The 25,748-nt window shown below is 38.1% G+C and overlaps 1 protein-coding gene across 2 annotated transcripts in view; it reads right to left on the bottom strand.

The window, feature by feature from the left end:
* Positions 1–25,748, bottom strand: part of CPEB3 (cytoplasmic polyadenylation element binding protein 3) — a 150,194-nt gene that overhangs the window by 74,013 nt on the left and 50,433 nt on the right. The gene's annotated exons all lie outside the window — the stretch shown is intronic.

Here is a 25,748-nt window from a genome sequence, read left to right as displayed (position 1 = left end):
AAGAATTCGCCTCTAAAATGAATTCATATACTCTTCAAAAAAAGAACAGTGTCTTCCCCATTTAGTCTATCCTGTCTATATTTCCCTGAAACCTAGTTTCTGCGTCACTACAGCCAACTCTCTAAAACAGAATATAAATAGCCTTATAAAAATACTGAACATTTCTTTCTTTTACAAAAAAATGGCTACTAATATAACTGCTTATTTTATGAACAACCCAGGTGGTATAAGAAAGGCACTATTTTGATATTGGGAGTTAATAAATAAAAGGACCTAAGAATTTTTTGTTCAGCTCTTCCCAGATTAGCTACAAAGAAACAGAATAAAATTTGTCACCTAGCATTCTTAGCCTGGGGGGAACAAACAATAGGCAGTAAATTCTTATCCCTTGACGTCTGTTTTGATCACTGGGGTAAAAGAAATAGATTTGCAGCAACTATAGGCAAAATGACCTTTCCAAAGACATCCAGAGATATACTTGCTCAATTGTCAGGTTTGCTTTTCATGGAGTCCACACTCAGTGAGTTATATGCTTACTCTGTGACAGGCACACACCCAAATCAGCCTTTCCCACAGAAAACTCCTATCCCCATCTCTTACCCTCAACACTAGTAACATGAGATGCTCAGAAAACAAAGGCTGTTGGGGGCAGGGAGGGGGGAGACAACTCAATAATACTGGAAAATACTGCACACCTTATGCACTTCCCAGACATTCACAATCCACATTAGAATACAAAAGGCTGGGAAAAGCTCTGCAGTAAAATAAATTGATCCAGCATTACCTGCATTTAAGATAAAGGAAATGTTAACATATATAACTCAATGGAAAACACCTGAAGAAATATTTGTCCATATTTTAGAATCACCAAACTAATATGAGTTATTTGAAAGCTCTTGACAAAGAAATCAAGTCTGGTAAGAGACAGGCAAGTGCATAAGTATAAAACAGAGAAATAAGTACTAAGAGAGGACCATACCAAGAGCACAATTTACTGCCCCAGGCGGAAACCTTTAGAGTGATTTCACAGGAAGGCCACCTTGAGCAGAATCTGGTGGCGCTGGGGGTTTCTAAGGTAAAAAACAAGAATCCACAGAGAAAGAACTTTCAAAACAGCCTTGACCTTTCCCTCCAAACCAGGTCCTTTAGCATTCCCTTCAATCTCAACAGAAATGACTATTATACACACCTAATTCAATCCAGAAATCTAGGAGTCCTCCTTGAGATCTCCTTTTCTTTCTTACTCCACATAGACTCTCACTAACTCCTATCAATTCAAGCTATGAAGTAATTCTTCAATCCATTCATTTCTCCCATCTTCAGTCCTACATCCCTGGGGTCCAGATTGTCATCATCTCTGCCCTGAACTGATGGGTTCCAACGAGTCTATATGACAGCCTATTTAGTCCACTGGTTTCTATCTTGAACCCCACAATGCTTTCTCCACACAACAGCCCAAGTCATCATTTTCAAATATTAATCTGAACACATAGCCACACTCCTCACCTTCATCCTTAAAACCCCTCACTAACATCCCACTGTTTTTGGATAAAGTACAAAAACATCACTGTAAACTATAAGGCCTCTGCCATCTCCTCCAATCACTCAGACCTTTGAATTTCCTGATAATTCCTCCTTGTCTCAGGCACTAAGGACAAAGTGTTTCCCCCTACCCCCAAATAAACACTCTCTTCCCAACTCCCCAGTTTTCTAGTTAATTCCCACGTAATCCTTCAGGTCTCAGCTGAAAAGTCATTTCCTCAGGTGGAACCTTCCTGAACTTCTAGATTAGGCTAGGTTCCTGTTTCTATCCACTCACAGCACTTCTCCTAACACTTTTCCCAATTACCATTATACTATCATGTGGGTTTTTATTTGGTATCTCATTCCCCAGCCCCATTAAATGGTAAGCTTTATTAGGACAGGAACCAATTTAATCTTGGTCACCACTGTATCTTCATGTCCTAATGAGGACACATAAAAGGTATTCAATAAATATTAAAAGTGAGGCAGCATCTAGAAAAGGGTAACAGTATGTGCAAAGAAGTGCTGCTGCAAGTATATGCTGGAACACAGCACACAGGTGTGAGAATGGCAAGAGATGGAACCATGTCCTAAGAAATTGAGAACTTTTCTATTGCTTCTATTTGCTCAAACATTAAATTCTATACTCTATATTATAAAAGCAATAGGAAATTTCCTTGTTTTCCAAGTTTAATATTTCCTTCTAATACTAGCTTTTTAAATTTTTTTTAAACTTCACTCACTTCCTGGGGACTGATACTCCCATCTAATTCATCTTCCATCCTGTCAGAATGACTTTTCTGAGATACCTATGACCATGTGATTCCCTCTACCCCACATCCTACAACAGCTACCATCACCTTCACCAGCAATTTGCACCCAGGGAAAGAGGGGATGGGGTGAGAGTCTGAAGAAATCTGGGACTGTCCAGATGAGAGATGAGGAAATCTTGAACAAGAGCTGTGAAGAAGGAGAAGAAGTAGATATTCAAGATGTTCTGGAACAAAGAGAACTTCCTTTGTGCATGGCCAACATAACCACAGCTTCCCTGAATACTTTGGCAAAGGAAATAAAAGCAAGAGTTAAATGTAAAAATTTGGACTGTTTTAAAAATTGGTTATGGGTACTTAAGAAACTTGCCAAGGTTTTAAAACCAAACCTCTTATTATTAGTGTTTAGAGTACCACAGACTTTAGTGATAAAGTTTCCCTTGGAAATAAAACTGTGAAGAATCCACACATATATGATGTTTCTCTGTGGATAAGAACTAAGACTATAGGTCTCAGAGTCCAATCCCCAGATCTACTTAATCTGAATGCATGGGGTTCAAATTTGAAATCTTCACTTTTAACAAATTTCCCCAGTGATCTCTAGGCTCAAGTTTAAGAGCAGCTAAAATGGAGATTAACTGTCTATAGCAGGCATCCACTGAAAGTGATATTGTGTGAAGTGTATGGAGCCTTGGGAAACATCCAAGTTCAGTCAAGTTAAAGAAAGTATATCCTCAGGAACGGAATGTAAAATCTATAATCTAGTCAACCATACTGTAATATGACTGCCTTAAGTGCTGATGGAACAAAAAGTCTGTAGGAAGCATTTATTTATTTAAAGATTTTATTTATTTGACAGAAAGAGACACAGCGAGAGAGGGAACACAAGCAGGGGGAGTGGGAGAGGGAGAAGCAGGCTTCCCGCCGAGCAGGGAGCCCGATGCAGGGCTCGATCCCAGGACCCTGGGATCCTGACCTGAGCCAAAGTCAGATGCTGAATGACTGAGCCACCCAGGCGCACCTGTAGGAAGCATTTAAAAGACAGAAGTGTAGATCAAAAGAAGTTAAGAGGATTTTATCATACTGGTAAGATTACTCCTCTGTGGACAGAATGGTTCGTTTGATGTTTCCATAGCCTGAAAACCATCTATTTCCCTATGCTCTAATTATAAGCTCCTGAAGGACTGTTCTATTAATTAATTTAGTACCTTGCTACTGTTAAGAGGTACCACTGTGACTCCTAAACTAGTAGACAAATAATCAGCCACTAAAATTGTCTTCTGTTACATTCATCTCCGTAAGTTAGAACATTGGTATTCTGGTTTGTCCAGGGTTCCTCATGAGGTATTTGTGCATTCATTTGGTTGGCGTAAATCCATTCCCCCCAAGACAAATCATCCCTGGGAAGACTGGTAAAATTTTAGTTCCCACATATGTGTTACTAGAAACTGAAAACTTAAGAAACTGAAACCTTAATTGTGTCCCATGAGAGGTCCTACTTCACTAGCTAGCATCTCTCTAACACACTTTTCCTTAATAAAAACATTGCCCAAGGCCAAAACGTTTTAAATAAGCCATGTTACTTCCCCAAAATTATATTCCTATGTACCTAGCATATTAGTCTGCTTCAGAATCTGATACTTCCCAAGTAAAATATTCATATTGAGTATTTCAAGAGAAGCAGGAGAATACTTCCCAACAGCTGCAATTTGGCCATTTGGCTTTCCCTTCCACCAATGGTCTGGTTTATGATATTTATTTTCAATTAATAACCATAATGTAGTTTTTTGTCCAGTAATTGAACAAATCATCTCTGAATGTAGAGGTAACTTAAAGCTATGTTGAATGCTTTGTAAGAGGTAGGAGCCTTGTAAGAAAAGTACAAAATAAGAAACCCACAAAGCACTAGTTAAGCAAGAAGACTTTTCCAAAACTCTTGCTTACTTAGGAGGCTCTCTTTTCTGCAGCTTATGATGGGGAAACAAAAGCCCACTGGCCATGATGGGTTGCCAAAGTGGCTCAGGCCTCACCTCTAAGCTCCCATCAAAGCCTCTGTGGTCAATCCAGCCAGCTCTAGCAAAAATTCCAAGCCTGACCATTTTCATCTTAGTTTTTGCAAGTAGCTCAGAAATTAGTCACTTCAGAAGTTTTGTTTTGTTTTGTTTTTTAAATGGATTATGAGGCATGACTCACCTAAGGAAAAAAAAATTGCCTAAAAGTCAGGATAGTCAGGTTCCAGCTTTACTCTGTAACCTTGGACAAAACATTTCACACATCTGAGTCTCATTTACATAATGAGAGATTTGACCTAGATGAATGGTTTTCAAATCTCTGGGAGCAGAATTCCTTTTATTACACAAAAATCTTTCACAAAACCCTAATATACAAATATTAAAGTATATCTTACTTGGCATTATTATGTGGGTTTCTCTTAGGTATCACAAACTTAATGTGTTTTTTTACATTTTTTTTATTAACATATAATGTATTATTTGTTTCAGCGGTACAGGTCTGTGATTCATCAGTCTTACACAATTCACAGCACTCCCCAATGTCCATCACTCAGCCACCCCATCCCTCCACCCCCCCAGCAACCCTCACTTAATGTGTTTTTTTATTATTTAAGATTTTTATTTATCTGACAGAGACAGAGATAGGGGAAAGGGGAGAGGGAGAAGCAGGCTTCCCGCCCAGCAGAGAGCCCAGGACCCTGGGATCATGACCTGAGCCAAAGGCAGACACTTAACAACTAAGCCACCCAGGTGCCCCCTTAATGTGTGTGTGTGTGTGTGTGTTTTTAAGATTTTATTTATTTATTTGACAGAGAGAGCGAGAGAGCACAAACAAGGGGAACAGTAGAGGGAGAGAGAGAAGCAGGTTCCCCACTAAGCAGGGAGCCCGATGTGGGGCTTGATCCCAGGACCCTGGGATCATGACCTGAGCCGAAGGCAGACGCTTAACCATCTGAGCCACCCAGGCGCCCCACCCTTAATGTGTTTTTATTTTTTATTTCATTTTTTTAAAGGTTTATTTATTTATTTGAGAGAGCGAGAATGAGAGAGTACATGAGAGGGTGGGAGGGTCAGAGGGAGAAGCAGGCTCCTCGCTGAGCAGGGAGCCTGATGCGGGACTCGATCCCGGGACTCTGGGATCATGACCTGAGCTGAAGGCAGTCACTTAACCAACTGAGCCACCCAGGCGCCCTTTAATGTGTTTTTAAATGAACTCTTGACATCCACCTTGAACCTATTCTCTCCCAGTCCCATTTCAATACATGGCATCGCAATTCACCCAACTGCTCAAGCTAGAAGCTGAGCATTGTTTTTGAGTCTTCCTTCTTATTTACTTCCCACATTCAATTCTTCAGTTTAATGCCATTAAAAAAGGTTCATTCTACCCTCTAGAATATATTTTCCATTTGTTCATTTCTTTCTAACTCTATTGCCATCACTCTATGCTAAAACACCATCATCTCTTGCCTAGACTATTACCTTCTTTCTGAACTAGACAACCCATTTCTCTTCTCACTTCACTTTAAACAGTAGTAGCCAGAGTGCTCTTTTAAAAACATAAATCTGATCATTTGACCCTGCTTTAAAACATTCAAAGATTTCCTCTTGTACTTGGACCACATTCAAAATCCTTACCAGGAGCTAAAGCACAGCAAGGTCATATTTCCTTCCTTCCTCCAACTTCATCTTAATACAACCTACTCTTTCTCCTACCAACCTCAGTCATTCTGGTCTCTATTTTCTCAAATACCCAAAGCCCTTTCAGGCCTCACCTACCCCCACTTTTTTAAATAAAAGCTTTATGAAGATGAACACTCTATAGGCAGACAGAACACATCTAGAGTCTAGCACAGCATCTGACCCAATGGTAAGCACACACACTCTTAATGAATGAAATTAGGGCAGACAGTTCAGAACCCCTCCATCATTGTTTAAGACCCTCCCAGACCAACGAAAAACAGTGATCTTATTCCCCCCCATTTCCTGTGCTCAAATTCCCATATTACTATAAGGAGTAACATTTCAGATATTATAACCATGAGCAGTCAGAAATTTCTTCAACTGTCCATGTTTCACTGAGGGACCAACCATTCTTTTAGTCAAGAAAGCTCAAGTAACTGGGTTTGAATTAGCAGAATGACATGTTTGTACCATGGTCTCCTCCCTTGGGAAGGCTTTTGGCACAAAGACCCAAGTTCAACTTGGCAGAGAAGTTTGTTTCATTGGATATTTTGAACCTTTGTTATTAACTAAGATTAATACATCATATCATGTCAATAGGTTTTTATGGGTTACATATACACAGAAGTATATTTTACAATAGTAACTCCAATCCAACAGTAACTCCAATAGTAGAGTAAATGATCATTCTTTGTATTTGCTCCTTTACATTGTTTACAAAGATCTTTTATATTTTCCTTGCTGCTTTTTAAGCAATTCTGTTAAACATGAAGAGCACTGGCACAGCCAACATGGCTACTTATGAACAGAAGTCTTCCAGAGACCTTAAGAGCTCAAGTCAAATGAAAAACACAACATACATTTTAATCAGGTGTGAAATGTGTAGGCAAAGTTCTTGTAGGACACTATCTGTTAGACTAGTTTCTAACAGGGTCAGCAATTACACAGTAAGGCACATACCAAAGCTTGTGAAAGTCAAAATACTCCAGAAATAAAATGATAAAATTATTTGGAGTCACTTCGATTCCGTAAGGGAATATGGGAAGAGAAGTCAACGTTTCTCTAAAGGAACATATCTTTAAAATAAAAGTGGGTAAAATGGGAAATATACTTGGATATTTAAATACTTTATATACAATCACTCATTTTCAAGTTCAATTCTTACACATCTAATTCTGCTTCCCTACTACTGTTTCAGCTACACTACTAGAAGCGCTTAGTTTGCCAAGGTCTATCCTTCAATACTTGTATCCCCAGCTAAGCCTTCAGCTGATGTCCAGGTTCTCTCCTGTTTTCGTTACTTGATCATGAAACCCTCTTTTGAGAAAGCCTGATATACCTCTGTCTAGGAGTCTTCCTTTTGTTTCAAAAACCATTCATCAGGCCAGCACAGACCATTTCATTGCAAATTTCTCCTCTCCAGCTGGCCCACAATGCATATACTCAGGGACATATGCTCCAAGCATCTGGTCATGCCAATCTCACCTTGAAGGTTTCTTTTAAGTTGAATCATATACCTGGAGGGGCCTCCTTCCCACTCCTCTTCTATTATCCAAATAGTTCCTGAAATTCTACCTGTTCCAGGAAGCTTTTCCAGGTTTATCAGGAGAGGTGAAAGATTCCACTGGCCTAATCCTTACCGACAGATCTCAAAACTGTCACGGGTAAGTCCCTTCGCTTTCTATTCCTAAAATATTTACCAACATGTATATGTAATGTATAGAATATGAGTTACAGGTAATTCTTAATAATAAAGTAACATACATAAGCAAGTTCAGTTTTTTAATTTTTTATTTAAATTCCAGCCAAGATCACTTTTTATGCTTTTTTGGGAAAGTCTAAGCTTTGTTTGGAGGAAAGAAGTCAAACAATAATATAATCCCTGATTACAAAAATAAATGAGCATGAGGAAATCTGCCAGTTCATCAAATTTATACTATGTAGCAGTGGCCCACATTGAGTATGCTTTAGGAAATGAGAGTAGATATGAGGTACCTCTACTCCATCTCACATGCTATGTCACCACATTTAAGGAAGATGAATTCTTTTTCAGCTTTGGGAATAGAAGACTTAAGTAAAAGCATGGAGCAAAAATTTTCTGTTCTTTTCTCATTACAAAAAGTCAACTTTCAGTCATTTAATGTTCTCACTCTCTCTCTCACGCACACACACACTCTCTCTCTCTCATCATTATCTTCTTCATCTACAATTATTGAACTGCAGACTTACAGAGAGCAGGGACCAAGTCATTCTAGGCCGCGTTTAGCTTAACACTTGATGCAAAGACGACCATGCTTGTGAAAACAATTAAGTCAAACTTTACAAATCAATAGGGGAAAAGTAACATGGAAACAGGAAGAGTAATTTTTTCAGGCACTTAGAAATTATAGGTGATCTTAATATTCTTGATGTCTGGTACTTAATATACATGATTTGTAAAAATAAAATAATTTTTTAAAAATACGATGCCAAACTCTGGTCTGCGTAGATGTAGGATGTTACTTCAAAAACAATCCTCATCAATAAACATTTAATAAGTGCTAATTATATGTAGGTCACAGCGTTAGGCACAAGATACAACTGTGCTGAAGAATCAGAGCATACAGAAAAAACAAGAGGAATGTAAGGCAGTAGAAGCAGAGGTAAACATTGCTGGCAAGGCCACTGGGCAAGGCTTCATTGGCGAGATAAAGCTGAAATTTGGCTTAAATGCACGAACTGAGGATAGGCCTTTGATAAGTAAATGAAAGGAAGGGAGGACGGTATGTGCAACAGCCAGACTGTGGTAAAGTACAGACCAGGTAGGGCACTGTGAGGTGGGGAGAAGGGAGATGATGAGGCTGGTGAAATGGAGAAGCCAGATGATGGGGATCCTTAATGGAGGAGGATGACATGAACTGAGTGGTGTTTCAGAAAGAAAGAAACAAGAGAAGTGAAAAACAACAGAAATGAAAAGGGAAGGGTGAGGCCTGAGACACTAGAGGAAAAATTCTGACAAGATGTGGTAACTGATCAGTGTGTAAGAACTGGAGAGGCTACTCTCTGCTATCTGCCTTCCAGACGGTGTCTATTTTCTCTGTAAAACTGTCCATTCCTTTTTTCCTTCCTGAGAGTGATCAATTTTCTAGCAACATGAAAAATTATATGTATAGTACAAAATGATTTCTAGTAATATAATTGTTTATACTTTCAATTTAAAAACAATAAGGTTAAAAATATTCAATGGTATTTATTTCCATAGCTAAAAAATAATCAACTACACCAATGTTTTTCTTCACCATGATTTGAAAACAAAACTGACTATATGATTCCACCATGAAAGAAGTTTTGAGTAGTAACTTGAATACATATTAGGTTCTGCCAATTTTCATACATTCAACAAATATTTACTGTGGAATAAATAATAAAATACTATGAATTTGGGGCGCCTGGGTGGCTCAGTTGGTTAAGCATCCAACTCTTGGTTGTGGCTCAGGTCATGATCTCAGGATTGTCAGATTGAGCCCCATGTCAGTCTCTGTGCTCAGCACAGAGTCTGCCTTTCGCTCTCTCCCTCCCCCTCCGCTCCTTCCACCCCCCCAAATAAATATAAATAAAAATAAAATCTTAAAAAAAAAAAGAAATGAAAGCGAGTACTTTCAAAGCAACTTATATTTTTGGAATGCTTTTAGTGTACATGAATAGGTTTTCCTCTCCCATTTTTCACACCATAACTTCACTAACACTCTTAAAGTTGGACAAGATTGGTTTTATTACCTCATAATTTACAGACAATGATACCAGACAGAAGTAATAAAGCAGTGATTACAACCTAGGTCTTTGACCCTAAGTCTCATACTCCTTTGAAACACTACATTAGGCTTAGCCTACCTACTTCATAAAGTTATTTGAATGAATTACAGATATGGAAATGCTTTAGAAAGGTTAACAGCATTACACAAATAAAAGCAACATTATTTTGTTTGGGTGTGATCAGGAGAGAATGCAAGTTTTATGGGGCTTAGAGCCTATACAAATTGGGGATCCACTTCAAGAAAAGGAACACAGGGGCGCCTGGGTGGCTCAGTCATTAAGCGACTGCCTTCCACTCAGGTCGTGGTCCCGGGGTCCTGGGATTGAGCCCCGCGTCGGGCTCCCTGCTCCACTGGAAGCCTGCTTCTCCCTCTCCCACTCCCCCTGCTTGTGTTTCCTCTCTCGCTGTGTCTCTCTCTGGCAAATAAATAAAATCTTAAAAAAAAAAGAAAAGAAAAGAAAAAAAGAACACAAAGATAAGGTAAAGAACTTGGAGGGGGTCCCCTTGAAAGTGAGGATCCCTGAAACTTAGGCTTCTTTAGCTTCAAGGTCAACCTACTAAGATCAAGAATTGCCCTCTAAAACCTAACTTTGGCCTACTAAGCAGTACGAAAAAAACACTGCAGATAAAGGACAAAAATATATGTATGTTTGGCCTTTATTCTCTCAAGATCATTCATTATAAACCATGTAACAAAAATTTCCAGGTAGAAATAGTCTTTGCTACGTCTATATTAGGATTAAAAAAACAAACTACTAGCTAACAACAAAAAATAACTATAATGAAAGTGATGTGAATTATTTTGCTAAAATAAGCTAGAACATCATACCATACAATAATTATTGTTTTACACACACACGGGTATAAACACGCACACACTCATATTTACTCACAATTTGGCAAGCAAAAGATCTCATTAAAAAAAATTTACCTCGTCTCCGCCCATAGCTCCTGGCTGCATGTAAACACAGAAGAAAACCATGGGTATCTGTATCAAAATGGTGAATTTAGAAATAAAAAAATATTCACATAAACCTTTTCTAAGTATTTTCAGTATTAATTAATCTGGAGATACTGTTCAACTTGACGGCAGAGATATTATATTAAAAAAAAAAACCTTTATGAAGCACAAGTTAAAACACAATCTTAAAAGAGAAATTCACCTGGATATGGCAGCCACAGGAAAAGATACAATGGGTGCTTAAGTGACACAGTTTTATAAGGATTTATATTGTGGTCCATTATCTATATCAGATATAGATAAATAGAGTTCTTTTAAATTTTTCCTGATTTATAAATCTTCATTTGCACTATATATTACCATCAGACATCACTTTAAAGAAATGCCATTCATTCTAATTCAAAACTGTAGCATGTGGTGGTCATTCTGAATTTCTTCACACATGCACGCACACACACACACCTACACACACACGCACCCCATAAGCAGAGTCCCCCGAAAACCACATAGAAATTTTACACACAATTAACTCTGGTTTTACAGAATATGTCTGTGTGAAAATTTTGTGAAGCTTCTCAAGATCTCCCCATTTACTTCCCAGACGGTATCACAGATAGGGGGAAAACAACATCTTTTCACCTAAGAAGTGAACTGATAAAGTAGAAAGGGATTAAGCTACTAGGTACATCCAGGTCAGGTTGAAAAACAGAGTGCTTTGAAGATTTTCTTCCCTTTCAAAACTCAAGGTCCACAGAACACATTATTACAACATTTAATAGAGCTAGACTATGGTATCATACATAAATTGCTAGGAGAACCTGTCATCTAAAATAACTTTCAAAGTAGAAAGTTTTTCAAATTTGAAAACTCAAGGTCTATCAAATAAATGAGAACTTTATTTAATTCATTTTTTGAAGCATGACATGTTATAATATTAGCTTAACACAAATCAAAACAAAACAAAAAACAAAGATAATTTGTGGTGACATATGCAGTATAAGGTAGTACTAAAGAAAACTATTTCTCTCCTAGAAAAAGAATTCAGACTTTTCAGCTAGAAAGTTGAAATACCAGTTGGCCAATCTCATCTTTGCTAGTTCCCTCTTTTCTTCAGACATCATACCCTCACCTACATACATTTGACCTCTTCACTTTCCCATTACATAAGTAGTAAAAAGGATTTTCCAGCTCAAGCCCTACTTTTTCCCTAACTCCTTCCATCACTATAACTTTCAATTAAAAAAAAACAGAATCCCTTCTAAATTTACATAGCAGTACTGTTTACATCACTCACAAAAGGAACGTATTACAAAAAAAAAAATTAAGGGGTGCCTAGGTGGCTCAGTCGGTTAAGCATCTGCCTTCAGCTCAGGTCATGATCTCAGGGTCCTGGGATTGAGCCCCATGTTGGGCTCCCTGCTCGACGGGGAATCGGCTTCTCCCTATTCCACTCCCCCTGCTTGTGCTCTCTCGTTCTCTCTCTCAAATAAATAAAAAATCTTAAAAAACAAAAAGCAAAAAAAAAAAAAAATTAAGGAACCTCTATACTTTTCATTATGTAGAACCTGGAATTAATCTCCCCACAGAATGTATAATAAATGGTAGGTAGTTTCCTAGTTTGGCCCCCAAAAAGCTTACTTCATTCATAATAATATGGGTGAGTTGATACTAATAGACAACACTTAAAAAGAGATTGAGTATGGGAGCCCCTGGGTGGCTCAGTCAGTTGAGCATCCAACTCTTGATTTCAAGCTCAGGTCATGATCTTGGGGTCGTGGGATCAAGCCCTATGTTGGGCTCTGCACTCAGGACTGAGTCTGCTTAGATTCTCTCCCACTGCCCCTATCCTGCTTGAGCTTTCTCTCTCTCTAATAAATAAATAAAATCCTTTTAAAAAGAGAGAGATTAAGTATGTTTTGATATAATACCATTACTTCTTTGTCCTTTCCCCATCCCCATGCCCAGTGATGTCATGCTGCCCAACATCCCCACCTCAAACCTTTAGAGAGGAAATAAAACATTCTGTATTTCAAAATTACTCATTTCTCTCCCAAACAATAAATTCCCATTCTTTCATTATATCTGATTTCTGGCCAGATGCTCAATGAAAAAGAATCTGATTAAAATACTAAGGTACAAATGACTCATCAGACCTTAACACCCCTAAAAGATAAATGAGAATGCTGTTCACTCGAGTCTTCAACTGGCAAGTTTTCAGGTAATAGAGAACATGAAGTGAATAGATCTAGTCTGGGGGGTGAGGAGGAGCATCCTGAGTTGGGGAGGTGGGTAAGACTTGCAAAAGACATTCTTGGGAGTTTTAGTCAAAGCTTCCTTAAATAGTTCATGATTTTTATGGATTTTTTTTTCTTTTTCCATTTCTAATCAAATACAGTAAATTGGCTCACATTGGCCTGGTGACTGACATGGGGGCAAAATAACGTATGGAATAGGCAGCCAATTTAAAGTGATGATGTGAGATGCTTCAGTTGGCTTTCATCATTCACTGTGGAATTTAATTATGTGCTACCCTGGTTCTAATTTCAGTATTTTATCTATGATCCCTATGGTGATTATTATTATAGCAGCTACCACTTAATGAGTACTTGCTATGTACCAGAACAGGTCAAATGCTTTACATGTATAAATGCCATTTAATACACCCGATAACTTTATGACATAAGAATTCTTATTAGCTTCTTCTTAATAGATGAAGAAAATGGGACACAGAATTAAGTAACTTGCCTAAAATCTTACAGCAAGGAAGTGGTGGACTTGGAATATGAATCTAAGCACTCTGGCTCCAGAGTTCACACTTGTAACCACCTCACTGTACTGTTAAATTCCTAGAGGGCAAGGTCAATATCTTGTATTCCTTTTAATATCCTCTCATGCACCTAGTAGAATGCTCTGTACCAACCTGGTATTCAACAAATATAGGTTGTTAGCTGAGTGTGTAATCAAGGGAAGGATTAATACATGCCTTGATGGCCTTTAGGATGTATGCCACCTCTGTTGGTGATTAAAAATTTGCTCATATGAAGGCCACTTGCAAATAGACTAATTAGAGTCAAACTCTTCCCTAAGGGAAAGGTAATGAAATGAACACCATGGAGAGAAATTTGGGAGCACAAAAGTAGTGCTTTCCCTTGAGAACAAATAGGACTTTTAAACAAGAATATTGGACACATAAACTTATATGAGTCGGTACAAAATGATCCCACATAAAAAAACGGGAAGCAAATATGACTAATTCCATCTGCATAATGTATCTTATGCTAGTATAGATTTATACCAGATATAAGAAGATATGGTATACTTTCAGTCCTAAGCAGTTCCTCCAAGAACTTTAATTCTTCTTTGTCAACCATCATCATTACAGATAAAATTCTTTTTACCATTTCATATGTATTACTTTTAGAACTCACAAAAAATTACATTTAATTTTTAGAAGTCATGGTAATGGTTACCCTTGGCTAGGGGTATTAACCAGGATAACTCTGAGCGGGGGTTCTGGGGTGTTGCTAATGTTTTGGACTTGATCTAGGTGGTACTCGTTACATGAGTGTGTTCAACTTGTAATAATAATACATCAAGTTATATACTTATAATTTGTGCATTGTTTGGTATGTATGTTACAGTTCAATAAAAAAACAAAATACCACAAACATTTTAGATTGTTTCACTAAGATAAAAGGTTATAAAATTAATGTAGAAAATCCATAATGCTAACATTTTATAGTCTTTAAATCATAAATCTGAATAATTTAAAATTGAAAGCATTAAAGATTTTTCATCCATCACAATAAATATGAAAAGGTACATGTACTTTACAATGGGATATGCCAGAGTTATTCTAAAAATAAGTCTACATGATCAATGACTAGTACATTATGAATGGTACTTTCACTTAAATGTTATGGTTTATTAGGCATATGAGGCAACAAAATAAAATGGATCATCTCTTACTCTTTATGACTTGGCCTGCACTGGGTATTAAATGGCTACACTCATACATGTGATTCCCCAAGAGCATGTTATGATCTGATTTTAAAATCTAAACTAATTCTTCAGCTACATGGATTCACCCAAATTTGCTGAAGTTGCTCTAAGCAAAGTAACAACATAAACAGATTCCACCACAGAGGCTCAAAAATGACAGAGAGAGACAGAGAGGGGAGAGAGGGAAAGGGAAGAGGGACAGAGGGAGAAAGATCTCTATTCTATTGTGTATCAAAGTAGCATGCATCATTTCAGGAACTTAAGCAGAGTCCCTGGGATGCTGTACTGATGTAAAACAAATGAACAAGATATAAAGACCTTAGTACAACATTTTACTAACTGGCTTGGAAATATTGGTCAAGACTGTTAAAAGTCAACTGTAGGAACAAATTGTTAATTACTTCCCTTGTAATAAAATGAGTTTCTTAAAAACACCTTATAAACTTGGGGCAGCTGGGTGGCACAGTTAAGTGTCTGACTCTTGATTTCCGCTCAGGTCAGGGTTGTAGGATCGAGCCCCACATCAGGCTCCACATGGGGCATGGAGCCTACTTAAGATTCTTTCTCCCTCTGCCCTTCCCCCCACCTCTCTCTCTTAAAAAAAAAAAATCCTTATAAACTTATGTTCTGAATACCATTTCAGTATACAAAATTAAATTCTATTCAAACATCTAAGCTTCCATCTAAGTATCAGTCATGCAAAAAATTCCACCTAAGGGGTGCCTGAGTGGCTCAGTCAGTTAAGCGTCTGACTCTTGGTTTCAGCTCAGGTCATGATCTCAGGGTCATCAAGATCGAGCCCTGAGTTGGGCTCTGCACTCAGCGCAGAGTCTGCTTGAGATTCTTTCTCCCTCTACCTCTCTCTGGAAGGTAGGAGGGAAGGAAGGAAGGAGGGAAGAAAGGAAGGAAGGAAGGAAGGAAAGAAGGAAGGAAGGTCTTAAAAAAAAAATTCCACCTAAGATGGGTTAAGAGCTTAAAATTAGGGTGCCTGGGTGGCTAAGATGGTTAAGCATCTGCCTTCGGCTCAGGTCATGATCCCAGGGTCCTGGGATCGAGTCCCGCATCGGGCTCCCTGCTCCTTGGGAGCCTGCTTCTCCCTCTGCTTCTCTCTCTCTGTCTCTGTCTCTCATGAATAAATAAATAAAATCTTTAAAAAAAAAAAAGAGCTTAAAATTAGTACAAAAATACTCCCTTTCCCTAATTAGATTAATTCCCAAAGAGCAGGAGTGATGGAGTTTGTCCTATAAATGCTCCTCCTCTATCTTTGTCTTTATAATGGCAGGGAAGACACTTTTAGCCCAGTGATTCCCAAATCTGGCAAATTATGATTGAAAAGTGATCAATTTTTCCACAAACAATATGAACTTAGTGGGTAAAAATGATGCTTGAAAGGATGGGATACATTTTCAACTGTTATATTCACGAAAAGTATTTGTGAAAAAAAAAGTATTTGGATGTCTTAAAATCTCTTCTTCCTACCCTCAGAAAAATCTTTCTATTCAATTTGCAAGCCTAAAAAGTAACACAAGCAACTATCATAATATATATTTTCAGATGGGTAAACAGGCCCAGAAAGGATGACTGGCTCCAGGCTGTTCAGCTACACAGAGCTGGGACTGAATCCAGGTCCACAGTGGTTCTAAGGCATTTATTTTTTTTTTTAAGTTGAGGTATTATTTATATTCAGTAAAACTCATCCCCTGTAAATGTACAGTTTGACTAATTTTGGTAATCATATATAGTCGTGTCACCACTGTGTTCCATCATACAGAGCAGTTCATCTTCCTAAAAAACTTCCTTGTGCCCCTTTGCTGTTGATCCCATCTCCCAACCTGTGGTCCCTAGCAAAGATTAATCTGCTTTTTTTAAAAAAAGATTTATTTATTTTATTTTAGAGGGAGAGAGAGAGAGCACGAGCAGGAGAGGGAGAGAGAATCTCAAGCAGACTATACACTGAGTAAAGAGCCAACATGGGGCTCCATCTCACAACCCCGAGATCACGTCCTGAGCCGGAACCAAGAGTCAGTGGTTTAACCAACCCTGCCACCCAGGTACCCCTTAGTCTGCTTTCTGTACTCTAGTTTTGTTTGCCCCTTGCCCCTTCCACAACTTCATATTAATACAATCAATATGTTTGACTTCCTTTAATGTTCTTGAGATTTATCCACATTGTTACACATGTTCATGTTTTGTTTCTCCTTATTACTGAGTAATATTCCATAGTATGGAAATACCACAATTTATCTATTCACCAGTTGTTACGGGTTGAAATGGGTACCCCCAAAATACATAGGCTGAAGCATCCCCAGTGTTTAGTTGAAGACAGACAGGGTCTTTAAAGAGGTAATTAAGGTTAAATGAAGCCATAAGGGTAGAGCCTTAATCCAATAGAACTAGTGTCCTTATAAGAAGAGGAGATACCAGGAATGCTCAGGAACACAGAAAAGGCCAAGGAAGGTCACAGCAAGAAGGCAGCCATCTGCCAGCCAAGGAGAGAGGCCTCAGGAGAAGCCAAACCTGCCAGCACCTTTATCTTGGACTTCCAGCCTCCAGACTGTGAGAAAATAAATTTCTGTGGTTTAAACCATCCAGCCTATGCTATTTTGTTATGGCAGCCCTAGTAAAGTACTACACCAGTCCATGGACATTTGAAAAGCCCTTACTCGTAACTTAGCAAGACCAAAGAGCCAGTATTTCAAACCTATAAAGTCCCTGAAAGTACTTAGAAATTTCCTTTAGAATTTCTACAACTTCATCATCCTTTAGGAACTTCTCCAATTTTTTTTTTGTTTTATTTCATTATTACTACCACACCACTATTGTTTTCTATTAATCATTACACTATTTTATGAATTAAAACCAGTATTTTTAATAGGCATTTTTGTGGTCAGAAAAATCTAATTGTCATTAATAACATATGAAACTATATCCTGCATCCTAAACAACTGAACTTTTGCAATGTTCTGCTTCACTGCTTACAAAATCTTATAGGAAACCTATAGATTTTAATCAATCTCACAAACAAAACAGAAATTCCTTCTTTAACCAACACAAAGGCGTTCTACCTGGTTCAACTAGAATACCCTAAAATCAAGAGTTAAGATAAAAGACTAAGGAGACTCACTTCAGTCTCTTCTGTTTTTTTTTTTAAAGCAGAACTCTCCTCCAAAAGCTAAACCCCAACAGATGTGAGATATTTGTTACCCAAAGCATTACAAGAACCCAGAGCCCAAACTGTCATGTATCCTTCCCCACAGTGGCCTTTGAAGTACCTCCTTGGATGCTGGGGTTCCACAGAACATGATTAGAAAACTAAGGATTTATACTCTATGGTAGGACCATTCTTACCAGGTAGAAAGTTCTTTCTAACATGCGCCTCTCTACTATCCTTAACCACAGACCCTAGCCTAATCCCACTTTTATTTGAGGGTCATTGCTTTATCTCCTTTTGGTTTTCTCTTTTCTAGAGAGAAAATATATTTAGCTACTCTTCATAAGAAATGGTTTTCCATAACCCATATCATCCTAAATATTCTCCTTTGGATAAACCTAATTTCCAGTAAGACAACACTTGTCTTTCCCAAGCTTCTCATGAGAGCATCCAAGACCCTTCACCATCCAAGTCCCCTAACCACCTTTCAGATCCTCATTCCTATTATTCTACAAATCAGACCCATATATTCCAGTCACACCAATTCAACCCACTCTTCCCACAGTAACAATATAATATAAGCACTTATCTGTTCAGCATAAGAATCTAGATATCTATGTCTTGACATCTATTCTTCACTGCCCCTAAGAAACCCCTAACCCCCTTGTCCATTTCCACCCACTATAATTTTTCTCCCATCTCATTATAAATATAAGTTCAAGGCTTCTCTATACCATCTTGCAAATCTTGCAGTATCCATGCATACTCAGCATTTAGTTTCCAAAGGATATTTACCATATAGGTTACTTATAGAATCTCAATATATGATACGTTATCAAGGTAATCACTTTAGAATTTCTAAGCCCATTTCCTAAATTCCTCATGAAAGCAGAAAAAAAATCAATCAAAATCTGTATGTCTAACAAGATCTCTCTGGAAATAAACCTCTGAAGAATCTCTGCATTATACTGCTCTCTCTACTTGGAGAGAGTGGGCATCCACATCTACTCACAACAGGTGATGTCTATGCACCTTCACATCTGTAGCCTAATAGCATTCCACTGAGAGTAACTACCACCTTACTTTCAGCAGAACTTTATTAAATGATAGAATAACTGCTCCCCCCCACCAAAAAAGGGAGGAAATCAAAAAAAGTCCTGAGAATTCTAATCACATGCCAGAGTATTTTGTATTTTACACAGATCAATCTGTCCAAATCAGGTCAGGCCTACTACAGAGGTATGCACCCAAATATTTGGCATATGTTCTCAACAAACCATCTTCTCTGAACTACTATGTCAAAATCTGATGAGGTCTCTTCATACTTTATATATAAAAACTCAACTTCTAGACTGTTCAGGACAAACAATACTTGCTAATCCTACATTTTTGAACTCCAAAATAATGTAGGGAATTATACGGAGAGAAGAAAGTGTGAATAAAATGGGTGCCAGTGTGCTCAGGAGTCTAAGCAGAACCAAAAGCCCAGCCCCCTGGCCACTGTTCTTTGTGTCCTCCCCATGAACAAGGCTCTTCTCATGTGGGAAGGAGGGTTCTTTCATGGAAGAAAATTATGGAAAAGAAATAACTTGAGAATTTGGGAAGAGCTCCAGCAACAAGGAATGCTCTGCTCATTCACTTCACCCCTGCCCTGACCTCCCCAAAACAGCTTCCTTTTCTGACCTGGACTTGGGAAAATTTCAGAGAATAAAGGCAGAGCATGCTTCAAGAGGGAAGAAAAAATAGAAGGGAATGCATGCATAGTCCTTATGCTACTTGATTCCTTCATGCTCAGATAAAGACAGACGTTAGCAAGGAGGAGTGGCACTGGATCTCCCAAGAGGTAATTTCTAATTGTTCTTTTCCATCCACCCCTTGCCCACTGTTCACAGCCAAGTTTCATCCCAAATCAATTAAATTACAGTCTCTGGCACAGTGTTCACAGGTATTTTCTATTTTTATTCCCATTTTGACTATATAGCTGGGATTAAGAATTACTGCTAACTCTTTAAATTCCACATATAAGTGAAATGATATGGTATTTGTCTTTCTCTGACTGACTCGTTTCGCTTAGCATAATACCCTCTAGTTCTATCCATGTTGTTGCAAATGGCAAGATTCCATTCTTTTTGATGGCTGAGTAATATTCCATTGTGCATATGCGTGTGTGTGTTTGTGTGTGTGTATCCCACATCTTTATCCATTCATCTGTCAATGGATATCTGGGCTCTCTCCATAGTTTGGCTATTATGGGCATTGCTGCTATAAACACTGGGGTGCATGTGCCCCTTCAAATCACTATGTTTATATCCTTTGGATAAATACCCAGTAGTAAAACAGATGAACATAGGGGAAGGGAAGGAAAAATAAAATAAAATGAAAATTGAGAGGAAGGAAAACCATAAGAGACTCTTAACTCTAGGAAACAAACTGAGGTTTGCTGGAAGGGAGGTGGGTGGGGGGGTGAGGTAATTGGGCAATGGCCATTAAGGACAGCATGTGATATAATGAGCACTGGGTGTTATATGCAACTGATGAATCACTAAATTCTACCTATGAAACTAATTGGAAAAGAAACAGAATTACTGCTAACTCAAAAAGGAAAAAACAAGGACTAGGGGGAAAAGAGGGAAGAAGCAGAGCCTAGCATTTGTTAGGTGTGTATTTCTTGCCACGTCTGGTAACAGAAGCATTGCACACTTGACCTTACTGTTTGTAAAGAAGGGGTTAATAATTTAAAATTAAAAAAACATAGATAACTTGTCTAAGTTCACAAAGCAAATAAGTGATGGATCTGGGATTTACATTCATATCTGTTTGGCCCCCCAAACTTCATCATTTCCACTTATATTGGGGGGAAACCCCCTTTAGTTAGATAACAAAGGTGTAAGTATGCAGAGGATAACAGAGAAGGCAAAGTTTCACCTACTTAACTTTACCTAGGGATCACTGTATACCAAGTTTTTGTTCAAGTCTCAGACTCCCTGTCTGCACATACTAAAGGCCTGAGTGGAAGGGTGGTTAAAATTCCTGCCGTTGACAAGGAAGACTATGTTCTGAAAGTAAAACTGATCACTTTTGGAAATGCACTCATTCTCCACAATTAATAAAGTATTATTTAGCTAATGTTACTAAACAAGCTAAATGAAACCTAAGTGATCTTTTCTGGAAAATCCAAGAGAGTAGAAGTCACACTAGATTAAGGGGCTGGTTGGCAGAATAATCTTTATGTCTAAGCCATAGATGACTATTCCTTGGCTGTAGGACATCAGCAAGTTCCTTTACCTTTTTCAGAAAATAAAGATACTACCATGTTTTAAACAAGGCTGCAATAAAGATGAAATGAATGACCATGATTCTCAACTTTTCTATCAAAGTGCCCCCAAAGCAGAGGGAAACAAATCACAGAGCATTCTGAAAACTTCTTAAAATCTGAGGATACCCTTTAAAGTTGTCAGCTTTATCTTAAAAACTGCATATCAATTTCATATATCACTCTATCACATAACCCATGTTTTGTTTGGATAAGAGAAGAATCCTGGGGTAAAACTGGCATTCAGGAAAGTGGATTTTGACCATGTCTGGCAACCCATTATATGCATTACGAAAGCACAGAGGTCTAAGAAAGCACTTTGTAAACTGTTAATTGCTAGGTCCGTATATATCATTACCATCTTCCAAAAGAAGAGTTAAAACAAATCTTTATTAATGGAACTAAGGTAGACCGGATATTCTCTAAGGCTGCTACACTGTGCTTTTCACAGTTTCTCTGAGCTATCTTCCCCTGTCTTCTGGTCTCCAATATTGAGTACCTACTGAGTAGGTTCGGCACTGCACTTGAAGCCAGTGAAGAGCTGTGAATAAAAGCTAGTCTCAGCTCTCTTGAAGCATACATATTAAAGACCAACATTAAATAATTAATTACAAGTGTGGTGAGTGCCATAAATGGGAAGTCCAGGTTCTACGGCCTACACAAGCGAAGAAAGCAAACAGAGAGGTCTGCAGGGTAAAGTAGGTAACTTTTCAGTTTCCTGTATCTTTATTACTGGGTCAGAAGCACCCAATTCCTAGCACTTTAGACATAGTCACACACACAAGGAACTTCTTCCAAAATCCAATTAATAAGTCAAGAATATTTCAGACTACACTTATTTACAGTGTTCAATGTCAGACCATGTAGACTAGGTTTATTGCTCTGTTTTCAGGAAAAGTTTATTAAGCATTCAGAGCATAAACAAGGTGACAAGTAACATTAGAAAAACAATTTTCCCTAAGACAATGAATTTGTGTGTTTGTGCTAAACTAGTATAAAAATAATACAACCATTCTTAACAATTAAGTATTTAAAGCAAAGGTTATCACCCTCAACCTGGAGGCAAAAGGCTCTGCCCCTGCCTCCCTTGTCACCCAATCCAATTCACATAGTCTCTGGAACCTCAGCTTCCACATTTGTAAATGAGAAGGTCAAAATAGAAACAGCAATGCCCTTGGGTCCCCTACCACATTCACATACAGCATCCACTTAATATAGTTTGAAACTTGAGTACTTAAAAGTTATAGAACATTACATATCCCTATAGTTACTGTTTTTCATTTTTAAATTAGCCATCTTTTACAATATATTCATACCACAGCTGTATACTAATTTTACTCCTAAATCTGTTCATATGGAAACAACAGCACTAGATCTTGTCTCTAAAAGTTCAAAATACTCAGAGATGACGTCTTTAATCTGAGAATCTCAAAATAACTCCTTCACTATCTCATTACTCTGCTAAAAAATTATTTACTTATATCCACTCATGGTGAGCAGAAATACAATGTACTCTTCAAATTTTGGAAAATTCCATTTGGGATTCTAGCAAACCTGGCTCTCTTCCCATTTTGGCATAAAAGCATCATGTGTTCAGCTCCCTCTCGGCCACTTCCTCTCAGCTGAGCCTTTCCCCAAGGAGCTCACTACCAGCACAGAAAGAAAGGGAGGAGGAAGAGGAAGCCCTGCAACCACACCGGAGTCTCTGCCCAACTTGCAAGTTCAGAGAAAAACCCTTTCACATTTCCTCTTTTGATTCAACAAATGCTCTAGCAGCCCACAGTTCAAACAGAAATATAAGTAAAATCTTCCAAAATATTTTCAAGAGGAAAAAAGTGGAAGACAGCATAAACTAAAGCTCCAAGTTGCCTGGTGCCATCAGCTTTGCATAAGTTGTTTAACAATCAAAGACCTCAGAGTTTCTCAAGCAGGTGAACGTCTTTGTGGTTTAAGATATTAAAAATTTAAGTCTTCCCCTCTTGTAACTTATAATAGACTCTAGTTACAAACTGAAAGAGATCAGAAAACAAATGCCAAGAAGGCTTTTAATTTAAATAAAACTGAAACACTGTTACATTACAAAACTATTGTCTAAAAAAAATCATTTTCTGGCGTACCTTCTCTGAATAAGACTACGCCCCCTACTTTCCAAAAGTCGCAGTAGTGATACCTTATTTGTACATGTACCTAATCTTATCTAAATCTCACAAAACAATGAAGTAGAGTATCCTAACTGTGCTCTCTCAGGTTCTTAAACAAGGAGAGATTTAGGAGATTCAGAGACTTGCTCAGCTAGTTGCCATCCTGATCACATGACTCCTCCAAGATCTAAGCCCTTACATTGGTCCTCTGAAAAAAGGGAGACAATATTACTTCAAAATATCCTTGAAGCTGTCATATTTTTGTCACTCTATATTAGTTTACATTTTCTAGAATTTCATATTAATGGAATCTCCTAGTACATACTCTTTATCCAGCTTTTCAACTCAGCAAATTATTTTGAGTCATTCATGTTGTTACATGTATCAATAGTTCACTTCCTTCTATTGCTGAAAGTATTCCATTGTATCAATGTACCACAATTTGTTTATCCATTCTCCAACTGAGACACATTTGGATGATTTATAATTTTGGCAATCATGAATAATGCTGCTTTGAACATGTGCATACAATCTTTATATGGACATACATTTTCATTTTTGCTCTTAAGTAAATTCCTAGGAGCAGAACTGCTGCATCATATGGTAGGTGTATGTTTAACTTTGTGTGTGCGTATGTTTAACTTTTTAAGAAACTGCCAAAATGTAGCCTAAAACGACTACACCATTTTACATTACAAACGTTACAGTATGGCACCTTTAAGGTGCCAAACGTCACTAGAGATAGAGCAACTCTAGGCCCCAAAGAAGGTGCACGTCCCAAAGTCAAGGGACAGAGGCAGAGGCATTTCATACCGAAAAAAAGATTCATAAAAAAAGAAGTGGCATTGTACCCTGGTACAGTCATTGTAGCTTGAGTGACTTGTAGGTGTGCTGCCTTAAATCACATCAGGAAAACATCTATTTAAAAACAACCAATATAATATAGACTCATATTTGGGAAGGCACACGCAAGGAAAAAAAAAACCTTTAAAAGGCAGCAATAAAGCTGATGCAAGCAATCACAACAGCAGCTCACCAGAGCATTATTTCCTAGTCAGGCACTATGCTAAGCTTTATAAGATTTATATATGGCCACTTGAGTGATCACTATCTCCATTTTCCAGGGAAGAAACCAGAGGCAGAAGAGTGAAGAATGTGGCCCTAAGGTCATATGGCTTGTAAGGCACAGAAGCAGAACTGCTTTTCGTGGCTACGCTAATTTACTGCTTCATCCTCAGGTTCTGCATGCCTTCCAGCCTGCTTGGAGGATGTCTTCTTGAAGCTGAATGATCCACCCCTTCAGCAATACTTCTCCCTGTATCCAATTTCATACTCATCAAGGAACTTTCTGATATTAAACTGGTTTTCCAAGCCCAATCTCTACTCGGAAAAAGAAGAGCTGACCAGTCAAGAAACATAAAGTAGATACACTTGGCAGTGATTGTCTCTTAGAGTAAATTACCAGACCAGGCATTTTGGTTTTGAACACTAATTTGACCATAAATTTGGTTCACCTGACTAATCATGGAGGTACCAATATCCTTTTCAGAGGATCATCATAAAAGAGGAAAAATCATCAAAATCAGGTATCAATCCTATACAAGCCCACAACTGCTAAGCTCAACTCCATACCTAAGAGTTTAACAAAACAAAACCAAAACCAAAAGGTACCGCTGGTGTTAGAAAAAATCTGATAGAACTACTACATATATAGGTGGAAGCATTTTCAGTAGCCTCCTTCCTCCTCCAGCAGGAAAAATAAAAATACATTATGCAAACTTCTAGTGTTTTTGATGTAAATGTGAAGAGATGAAAGGACAGAATTATTACAAAGTTAAGAAAAAATATATTACCAGTTTAAATGGAAGGGACATACTGCTTCAGAACTAATTTTATTTTGGAGATACCAGACAAGTGGCAGGTCTCACTGATGGATCAGAATTTCTTCCCCCAATCTTCCCTTCCATACTCCATAATGCTTAAGGACCTAATATTTTGGGGGAAAGCCAAAATTTAGATGTGTCTCTTAGTTTCCTCCCCAAAGGCAGGCCTGTTAATTCTTACTAGATTCATGGTCTTGAATAGGAAAAATCAGCAGATTCTTTGGTTTCACACAAATCTTGCTAGTTCTTCCATACCCTACGTGTCTATAGGGTTACTGTTTTCTAAAGTTAGTGTCCTATCCTCCACTCCTACTTTCTGTCCTCTTGATGACATCAGTGGCAGTGATTCTCAGAGGAAAGTATAACTGGAAGACATGCTCTAAGAACACCAAAACATGGGAAATTGGCCCATTCAAAGCTGGGAAGCAGTACTGAGAAGTGAGAATTCTCACCATGGCACCTCTGTCATTCCCCTCAAGTCAGGAGAGGTTAGAACATGGTGTCTTCGGAAGAGATTT

Source organism: Eumetopias jubatus, unplaced genomic scaffold (genome assembly GCF_037043125.1).
Source record: "Eumetopias jubatus isolate StellerSeaLion01/CBP00866 unplaced genomic scaffold, mEumJub1_p1.0 scaffold_17, whole genome shotgun sequence".
Taxonomy (NCBI): Eukaryota; Metazoa; Chordata; class Mammalia; order Carnivora; family Otariidae; genus Eumetopias; species Eumetopias jubatus.
Note: the sequence above shows the minus strand (reverse complement) of the source record. Positions and strands in the feature narration are given on the sequence as shown.